This window comes from Peromyscus leucopus, chromosome 2 (genome assembly GCF_004664715.2).
Source record: "Peromyscus leucopus breed LL Stock chromosome 2, UCI_PerLeu_2.1, whole genome shotgun sequence".
NCBI classification, from domain to species: domain Eukaryota; kingdom Metazoa; phylum Chordata; class Mammalia; order Rodentia; family Cricetidae; genus Peromyscus; species Peromyscus leucopus.
In genome coordinates, this window is record NC_051064.1 from 5420779 (window position 1) to 5430285 (window position 9507).

A 9507-nucleotide genomic window follows, 5' to 3' on the forward strand; every position below is an offset into this window, starting at 1 on the left:
TAGAGAGGGGACAGGTATGAATAGGGGCATCTGTTTGGAAATGAGGCCTCCCTCCCCCATAGAGAGGCACTGGTAATCATTTTCTAAAGCCAGGGCCCAGTGCTGTGGCCTCGCAGTGGCCTGGACCTAGAGTTTCCAGATAAAATAAAGGGCACCAATTTCAACTGGAATTCCAAGTAAATAACAAGGTTGTTGGTTCGTTTGTTTTAGTGTTAGTGTATCTCCCGTAGTATTTGTGATCTATTTTACTGAAAATTCTTGTTTATTATTCACCCAACATTTTTACACACCCTGTATTTTTATTTGCTAAGTGTCACAACCCTAGGGCAGTCCTGACTAGCTGACTGATCAAAATGGAAGCGCCTCAGAGTGCAGTTTCGGAAGTCGTCATCATCCAGGGGAAAGACTGGGCTCCCTTGCTTGGACTGTAGAAGTTCAAGGGGCTGAGAGGTTACGAGGTCCAAGAAGTCAAGATCAACTTTGGAGAGAAATCTATTGAACGTCGTATAATTAACACTGAATGGCTTAAGACAATAGTCTTCTGATTTCCTCGTAGGTGTGTAAAAGACTGTGATGATGAAATGAAGAAGTTAAAAATGTACAGAAATGGGTATTGGCAGGAAAGAGTACTTAACACTAATGGAAGTCTGACATGCAATCCCTAAGTAATAACAGGAAACGATCTCACAGCATTGATCTGGTCTATGTTAAGAAAAGCCATAGACCACTTAACCCCCTTGCATGTTCTTAAGCCCCTCTGAATTCTGGGTATTTGTCAGCCTCCATTATGAGAGCGGGGAGGGAAGGAAGCCCAGGTGAGACACAGCCCCTTTTCTCCCGAGCATTCGCCACTGCTCTTAACAAGGGTTCTCATTTTCCCATCCGTCCTGAAGATGGCCCAAGGGTACACATATCATCAGCTATTTTAGAATCAGCGATAATATAGTTAACAATGTTTTTTCTTATTTTGTTTCAGTGCTTGGAAATGAATCCAGGCTACTGCTCATGCTAGGCAAGGGATATATAGCAAGGGAGCTCCATGCCCAGACCTGGATTTGAGTCGGTGTCTCACAGACCATTTCACTGTTGCAGGGATGAAGGTTAGCTTTCGCAATTATCAGTGTTCCTCCTGCACAGACAGGGTAGGCGGGCTGCAAGTGCAGGGCCAGTGCTGAGCGGCCCACCACGCCACCACTCAGAGGCAATGCCACAAGGCCAGACACACAGCTGAGTCAGCGCTAAACGCCCGCCTCAAAACATCACTAACCTGGGCTTCTCACCGGAACTTCTCCGGTTCATTCTCCTCGTCTCTAAAATCTGTAGTCAGGCGCTACAATGAAAACACCAAGTACCAAAAGTTTTAAAATGTATTCTATTGACATAAACTGTATATACCATAAATTCACTCTTTGGAAAGCTCAATGGTTTTAAGTATCTCCCAGCATATGTCCATGCTTGCTCCTCCCCAAGGCTACTTAAATTACAGTGAGGTGATAAAACCACAAGGACAGAGAGAGTGAGCAAAGCCAAGTAATGATAATTGATCTCACAGAGCAAGCCAAATGCTAAATAGTGAAGAATGCCAAGAAGAACCATATATACACGACAAATTTTTAAAAATTAAAATACTCAGGACTTGCCAACAGGAGCCTGTGGGTACAAAAAGAGAGTTTAAAACAGGAGGATAAAACCAAGCATGGTAGGAGCACTCAGGAGATAGCAGGAAGAGGGTCAGGAGTTCAAGGTTATCCATGGCTGTATAGCAAGTTCCAGGCCAGCCTAGGCTACAATAGGCCCTGTCTCAAAAACAAAAAAAGCAAAAGCGTGGGCTAGATAGGAAGGAGGGCAGTCTCCATTCTCATTCTCTCTCTCTCTCTCTCTCTCTCTCTCTCTCTCTCTCTCTCTCTCTCTCTTTCGCCCTCTCTCTCCCTCTTTCTCCCTCTCCCTCTCCCTCTCTCTCTCTCTCCCTCTCCATCCCTCCCTCCCTCCCTTCCTCCCTCCCTCCCTCCCTTCCTCCCTCCTTCCCTCTCTTTATCTATCTATAGCTATCTCTTTCTTCCTCTCTTTCTCTCTCCCTCTCTATCTCTTCCCTTTATGGTGATATTTTATTTATGCTTAAATGTGATTTTATTTGTATGTTAATAAGTAAAAGTGCCTTGGGGTCAGAGCTAATAAAAAACATCTAGCAGAAGTCTGGCAGTGGCAGCACATGCCCTTAATCCTGATCACATGACAGGCAGATCTCTGTGTGTTCAAGGACACCCCCCACCCCCCATAGAGACCTGGAGATCTGTATAGACAGGCAGTGACGAGGAGGCCATGTGGTTGGATTTACAACCAATGAGAAGGCAGAACAGAAAGTCAATAAAAAGACAGACACACAGGAAGTAGGTCTTTCTCAGGGGAAGGACGGCAGCGAAGGGTAAGAAGGCAGTCTTAGTCTTAGCTCTTGGCTGCTGCTTGATCTCTAGGCTTTTAACTCTGCATTTGTCTCTGTGTTTCTTATTTAATAAGACTGTTCAGAATTACATCTACATCCCTCCCCCCCCACACACACATACACACACGCACAGATACAGAGAGAGAGAAAGAGAAAACAAAGAAGAAAACAAAGGGATTTGTGGTTGTTTGAATGAGAATGGTACCCATAGGCTCATACATTGATATCCTTGGTCCCCAGTTGGTGGAATTGCTTGGGAAGGATTAGAAGGTGTGGCCTTGTTGGAGGAGGTGTATTACTGGGGGGTGGGCTTTGAGGTTCCAAAAACCCATCTGAGGCCTAGTCTCCCTCCAGACCTGATGCAAGCTCTCAGCTACTGCTCCAGTGGCATGCCTGCTTGCCTGCCACCATGCTTCCCATGATAGTCATAGACTAGCCCTCTGGAACTGTAAGCAAGCCCCCGGTTAAATGTTCCCTTTTATAAGTTGACTTGGCTACTATGGTGCCGCTTCACAGTCATAGAATAGTAACTAAGACATGGTTTCTCTGGGGAAGAATTTGGACAATCCCTTTCCTCCAGTGAGTACAGAAATTCATTAACAATACACATTACTGGTGCTGAGGTTCCCAGCCCCCTCTGCTTGGTCCCTGAATCTGGATAACAAGCCCCACTTAGTCACTGAAAATGAAGGATTGAAAGGCATGCACATCATTTCTGGGTTCAGGCAACCCAAGGGGGAAAAAAGAGGTAAAAATGTTGCTGCAGAGTAAGCCAGTTCACTGTGCTACTAAGCCCATGGTCTATGAGTCCTACCCACATAGTCCAGAAGACTGATCGGCTTTTTAATGGCCATGGTGGGCAGTCAGGAAATAACAGACAATTCATGAATGGAAAATAGAGACAAAAATCACAATTTCAAAAATAAATAAATAAACTATACAAATTGAAGAAAATAAGCAGACTTTTGAAGTTGCTATTGTTATATTCAAGATGACAAAACATCCTTCAGTTGGGTGTGTGACTCAGTGGTTGTGTGTGTGTGCTCACCAAGAATGCACAAAAATACATGGATCTGGCTAGGTGTGGTGGCCCACACCTTTAATCCCAACACTCAGAAGGCAGAGGCAGGTGGACCTCTGAGTTCAAGGCCAACCTGGTCTACATAGTCACAGGACAACCATAGCTACATAGAGAGACCCTGTCTCAAAAAACAAAAACGAAAGTAGTGCCTAATCCTCAGACTCTGTCAGAAAAACAATTTTACAGGATAAAGCTAGAGATGCTAAGATAGGGAAACTGTAATAAGGAAGTTAGCCTGAATTATTGGGTTGATGAGCACAATCTAATGACATGAGCCAGGCATAGTGGTGTCGTGGTGCGTGCCTGGAGTCCTGGCTCTAGAAAGGACAAAATAAAAAATAAAAAGTCTCTTGTGGCTGGAAGCTGAGAGACACCACAAAGCAAGAGAGAGAGTAGAAAACACGGGGGGAAGTCACACAGTCAAGGGAATAGAGTTCAGTTATGCACACATGTTGATCCAGCTCTTGGGAAATGGAGACAAAAGAGAGTTCAATGTCATCTTCAGCTACACAGTGAGTTCAAGACCAGCTTGGGGGTACATGAGACCCCAAATAAAGAGGTGAAACACGAATAAGAAATACCAATGCACTTCTGTAATCCCACCTCTTGAGAATTTAGGCCAAAGAATTGCTACAAGTTCAAGGCCAGCCTGGACTGCATAGCAAATCCTCATCTCAAAACACCAGGAAAAAAAAAAAAAACAGAGTAACAATAATTCTAGATTTCTAAACAAAAAGCTTAGCCTTCATATACTACAGGAAAGTGATGCCCATGTTTTCTCCCATGTGAAAGAGACGTCAAAGGTGGATGATGGTGAACAATTACATCAAAGATGAGTCTTCCTCATTCATAATGAAAATGGCAGGCACCTCCTTCAATGCTGGAGGAGGCACCAGTAATGCATGCTTCTTACCAGAAGTTTTAGAAGGACATCAAAGTAGAAGAGAACTATATAGAAAGAAGGGGGCCATGGGAAAGGGAGGGGGAACAAAAGAAAGCAATGGGCATTAACATGACCAAAATTCTTTACATGGGTGTATGAACATGTCACAATGAAGCCCATTATTTTCTACAATTTACATATGCAAATATGTACATATTTTCATATTTTCATATATATATTATTTTAAAGTAATAATAACCAAAAGTATTATAACCAAAAGTAAAACAACCAAAAACACTGTTCATTTTTATAAAGCAATTTTAGGCCAGAAATGGTGCTACACACTTTTAATCTCCAGCACTTGGGAGGCAGAGGCAGGAGTATCTCTGTGAGTTCGAGGCCAGCTTGGTCTACAGAGCAAATTGCAGGACAGCCAGTAGTACCACTGCCTGGAGCCTCCAGGCAGCACCCAGGGTATGCAAAAAATCCACAAATGCACCAGGGACTAGCCTTTTTCTATCTGAGGGGTAAGGACGGAAAGAAACAGATGCTTTCTGATAGTAACTTTCTCTTTTTACTTCATCTTGAAAAATCTCTGTCTCCTCATAGCTACATCTTTTTTTCACATTGCTAGATCTCTCTCCACACAGCTTTCTCTACACAGTTCTTTCACAGAAAAATTTCTGGACAAATATCTGAGTTACATTTAGAGGGTCACATAACATTCCTTGAGTAAACATTTCTTGAGGCATGTAGGCTGAGCACCCAGAATTTTCCAATGGGGAGTGACATTGAAATTCAGGACCAAAACAATAAACAGTTAGTTGGCTAAACCTTGAGGAGTTAGGAGTGTGTGTAGAGAGTCAATTGCTGAAGAGAATTATGTCTATTAAAGTTGCTTCATGCCTGACCTTGATTCAACAGGCACCTGGGAATCTGTTCTTGTGCAATCATGTTCAGGGGCAACTAGTCTGCTTTAAATTTGTTTTGAGGTCCTAAATCAGCCAAATGTGTAAAAAGCTGCCTTTGTATCTGAGAACACTGCTATATTCCTATGTCAGTATGAGGCATGAAAAACATCCCAGTATTATTTCTATTCATCAAAATTATACAGCTTAAGAAGAAATAATTTTTCTGACCATCCACAGATATATGTGCCCCAAAAGTACAAAACACACCACCAATGGGCTGTGGAAAGAACCCCACAGCTGTTCTTTTTAGGGAGGAATTGTAGCAGCACACGAGAAAATACAGACAGAAACAAATGTATCCACAGCCATTAACCCCACAGTCTTCGCCTAGTGGGGGTCCCCATCAGAGAGTTGTTCATCTGGTGGGTCAGTCTGTTGAATATTAGTTGTCATGTGCTGTATTTATGTTATGGCTCATGATAAGCCAGGACTAAATAGAGAGACCCCTTCTCAAATAAACAAAACAAGCAATTGTAGTTGAGTTAAAAAACTAAGGAATGATTTCACAATGAGTGAAATATTTTAATTAACTCTCTTTATTCCACAGGTGTCTTAGGACTATTCTGAGAAATCCTAATTCCTAACAGCCAGCTCCCTAGCATCTATCCATTGACTTTATCTTTAGAAGTCACTATTTTGCACAATGGTCAGTCCTAGAGGCACCTGGGTTTCTGTCCATGCTCCTTCCTCCCAACTCATCTTTCTGAGAATGAAACACACAAGGTTAAATTAGTGCATCAAGGGTTATGCATATTTCCCAGGCAAGTAAAAGCCACAGGCCAGCCAGGGTCCTCACAGCTCTGGGCTAGCTGGGAACATCCACAGGCCCACCTGGTACCACAAGGTAAACGCCATTATGATAAGCAAAAATATGGTGAAGAGAAGAGAAAGAAAGAGAAGTGAATGGTTTTGTGTGCTATGGAAAGAGATGGAACCGAAGAGGCAAAGGCAGTGGGGAACAGGCTGATGTGGGTGGCCAGCTTGCCACCTGGGCCCGTGGTAACGTCCAGACGGCCTGAGCTGCTGCCAAGAGCCATATCTGGGTCCACCTGTGTTGACATTCATAGCCCATGTTCCCACCAAAGGCCACATGGATGCCCAAGTCTGGGGCTGGGCCACCACTTGAGGCCATGTCAGTGTCTAAGGGTCATGCTGCTGCTGGGGCCAAACTGATCTGGGTGGTCTGTGCTGCCACCAGGGCCATGTCTGAGTCCTTGTTCCTCCTGAAGCTGAGATCAATGCTGATCTCTGTGGCCCAAAATACCACAGGGGACCTTAGGAACCATGCGATGCCGTGGAATCCAAGGGCCATGCTAAGCAGGTACCCCCCACCCCTCATCATGGGTGTGGAAGAGCTGGCTCCACCCCTTGCCTGAGTAGGACAGCTGGGACAGCCTGGACTGACCAAATCAGCTACCACCCAGACCTACAGCCAGGGCTTTGAGTTGACCCACCCCAACATCTACCCCTTCTATGACCTGCGGGAGTGTGTGAAGGGAACCATAGCTGCAGAATATCCGTGACTTGAGGCAATGGCAGGATATCCAGGAGGAATTTCAGCGGGGAGTGTTGACGGTGTACCAGAAGCCAGAGGCTTTGAACCAGACCAACAACTCATTACAATGAGCATTTGTGAATACAGCAGCGTGAACAAACGGCGTGCTGTGTGGCACACTGCAGCTCCCAAAGCCACTAAGATGGATGAAGAGGTGTTAGAAAGACAGGAAAGATGGAGGAGAGAAGTGGAGTTGTTTGGGTTTGTTCAGTTTTTAATTAATAGTTTTTTTCATTTTCTTTTGGGGGGACACTATAGGGGTGAAGGGAGGATATGGAGGTGATAGGGAAATGGGGTGCATGATGTGAAATTCCCAAAGAATCAATTAAAATATACATATTAAGAAAAAGAAAGAGTTATCAATATTTGTACCAGGAGCCAGCTTTCAGGAATGATGGAGAGAAAGTTCTGGAGAGGACAGTGGTGGTGAATGTGGCTTCCTAAAGCTATGGAGCTGTATGTCTCAGGACTGTGGGTGTTGCTTGGTTGGTAAATGCTTGTCCAGTGTGCTCAAGGCCCTGGGTTTGATCCCCAGCTCCAACAAACTGGTGTGATAGTCCATGTCTACATTCCCAGCACTCGGGTGGTGGAGGTAGGATAATCATAAATTCAAGGCTATCCTTGTCTACGTAGCAAAGTGGAAACTAGCCTGGAATTCAGGAAAACCTTCCTCAAATAAATAAATAAATAAATAAATAAATAAATAAATAAATGTTAAAAAATAGTCCAACTCTTCTCCTCTTCCTCTTCTCCACGCACGTGTCTCTCCCACAGGCCTGCACTCTCTATCCCTGTATCTCTAATAAACTCTTATAAGCGGATTCTGTCGTGTTTCGTGACACTTCCTTGCAGGGTAAGAACACAACGCAGCTAAAAAACTAACATTTTGGTGCCGAAACCCGGGAACCGGGGAATCTGCTCCGTACGCAACAGACCGCTCTCCATTCGCCTGAATCGCATCCAAATTGCATCCAACACCACTTTCTTCGATTGTTGAGTCCCCCCATTTTTCGGCCAGCGTAAACGGTTTCCTGAATCTGTGAGAAGGACCGTTGATTGTCCGGCGCCTCACACGTGTTCTTGAGACCGGGGGAACCCCCGACCACGGTCTTCATTGGCTACGGTCGGCCCCTATCGCAGGCCTAACTTTTCTAGCCGTCTCCCACGTCTGCAGCCTGAGATATTTCTCGAGTTAGGGCCACCACCGTTGGTGCGTTCTGGGAGCCACGTGAGGTCGGCACATCCATCTCCTTGACGAAGGGGTAAACGCTGTCTGGATTCCCGGGGAATCCTTTCCTCACCGTGGAGGGGGCCCCTGCTTCTGTGGCTGACGAGTCAAGGAGCAGCCTGCGCCCGGTATCCGCCCTTGGCCTTGGGGACGCCTGGGGCCTTGGCTCCGGATCACGTTTATTTTTTATTTTTCTGCCTCCGCTGCAGACATGGGAAACAAGGCTTCCAACCCTGTTAGTCCTTCCTCTCCGTTAGGCTGTCTTGTTGAAGCTTTAAAACCTCTCAGTTTAATGCCTTATGTAAAGATTTCTAAGCTAACTTGTTTATGTTCAAAAAAGTGGCCAAAGTATGCTTTAAAAAATAAAAAAGAGCCGCCGAGCGGCTCCTTAGATCCCGATCCAATCACTGTCGGCGTTCAGGCAAATGGAAAGAGTTGCTTTCTTCTTTCTCAATGCTAAACTGTCTCTTCTCATTTCCTTCTCTCCTGCTCATATGCTCCTAGCTATACATAAACCAGAGGATTCTCTGACTCCGGAATCTCTGACTCTAGATCTTGCTAAGGAACCAATAATTAAAATTCATGTTCCATTCTCTCTCTCTAACAGAACTCTCTCAGATACAAAGTAAGCTGGGTTCTTATACGTCTAATTCTGCTTCCTTTATTAAACAATTTCAATATATAACTCAATTTTATAGTCTTACCTTTCATGATATATATATATATATATATATATATACATGATACTTTCTAATAATTTACTCCCGGAGGAACTCAGGCGGGTATGGGAGCAGGCTAGGATTCACGCAGACGAAATTCATCAAACTAACCTTTCACACCCCCCAGGAGCCGAAGCGGTTCCTGATCGAGAGCCACACTGGGACTACAACACCCAGAGTGGCTGTCTAGCCAGAGATAAGTTTATTACCTGTCTCCTGACAGGCCTCCATAAGGCTGCCCTAAAACCAGTAAATAGTTCAGGATAAATACGAAAATCTGTCTCTTGTTCCCCAGACCTACCTGACTAAAACTTAAGCATCTGGAGAGCGAGGCTCCTGACCCCACAGGCAAAAGAGTCACCTGTGGCATTTAAGGTGTGCCAGGGAAGAGATAAAAGCCCGAAAACAAAATTGCCAAGTGCTGGCACTCGCTGACTTCCAAAAGCTGTTGGGTCCCTGTTTTAAATGAGGAAAAGGCCACGGGCTACCGAATGCCCTGCCAGGCCATCAACAGCCTTGTTAAAAGTGCCGCCTAGAAAGACAGAGTCAGCTGACTGCCCCAGGCACCAAGATGCATGGGTACATCAAGCTAAGACCTCCAACAGACTAGGCTTGGCTACAGACATGACA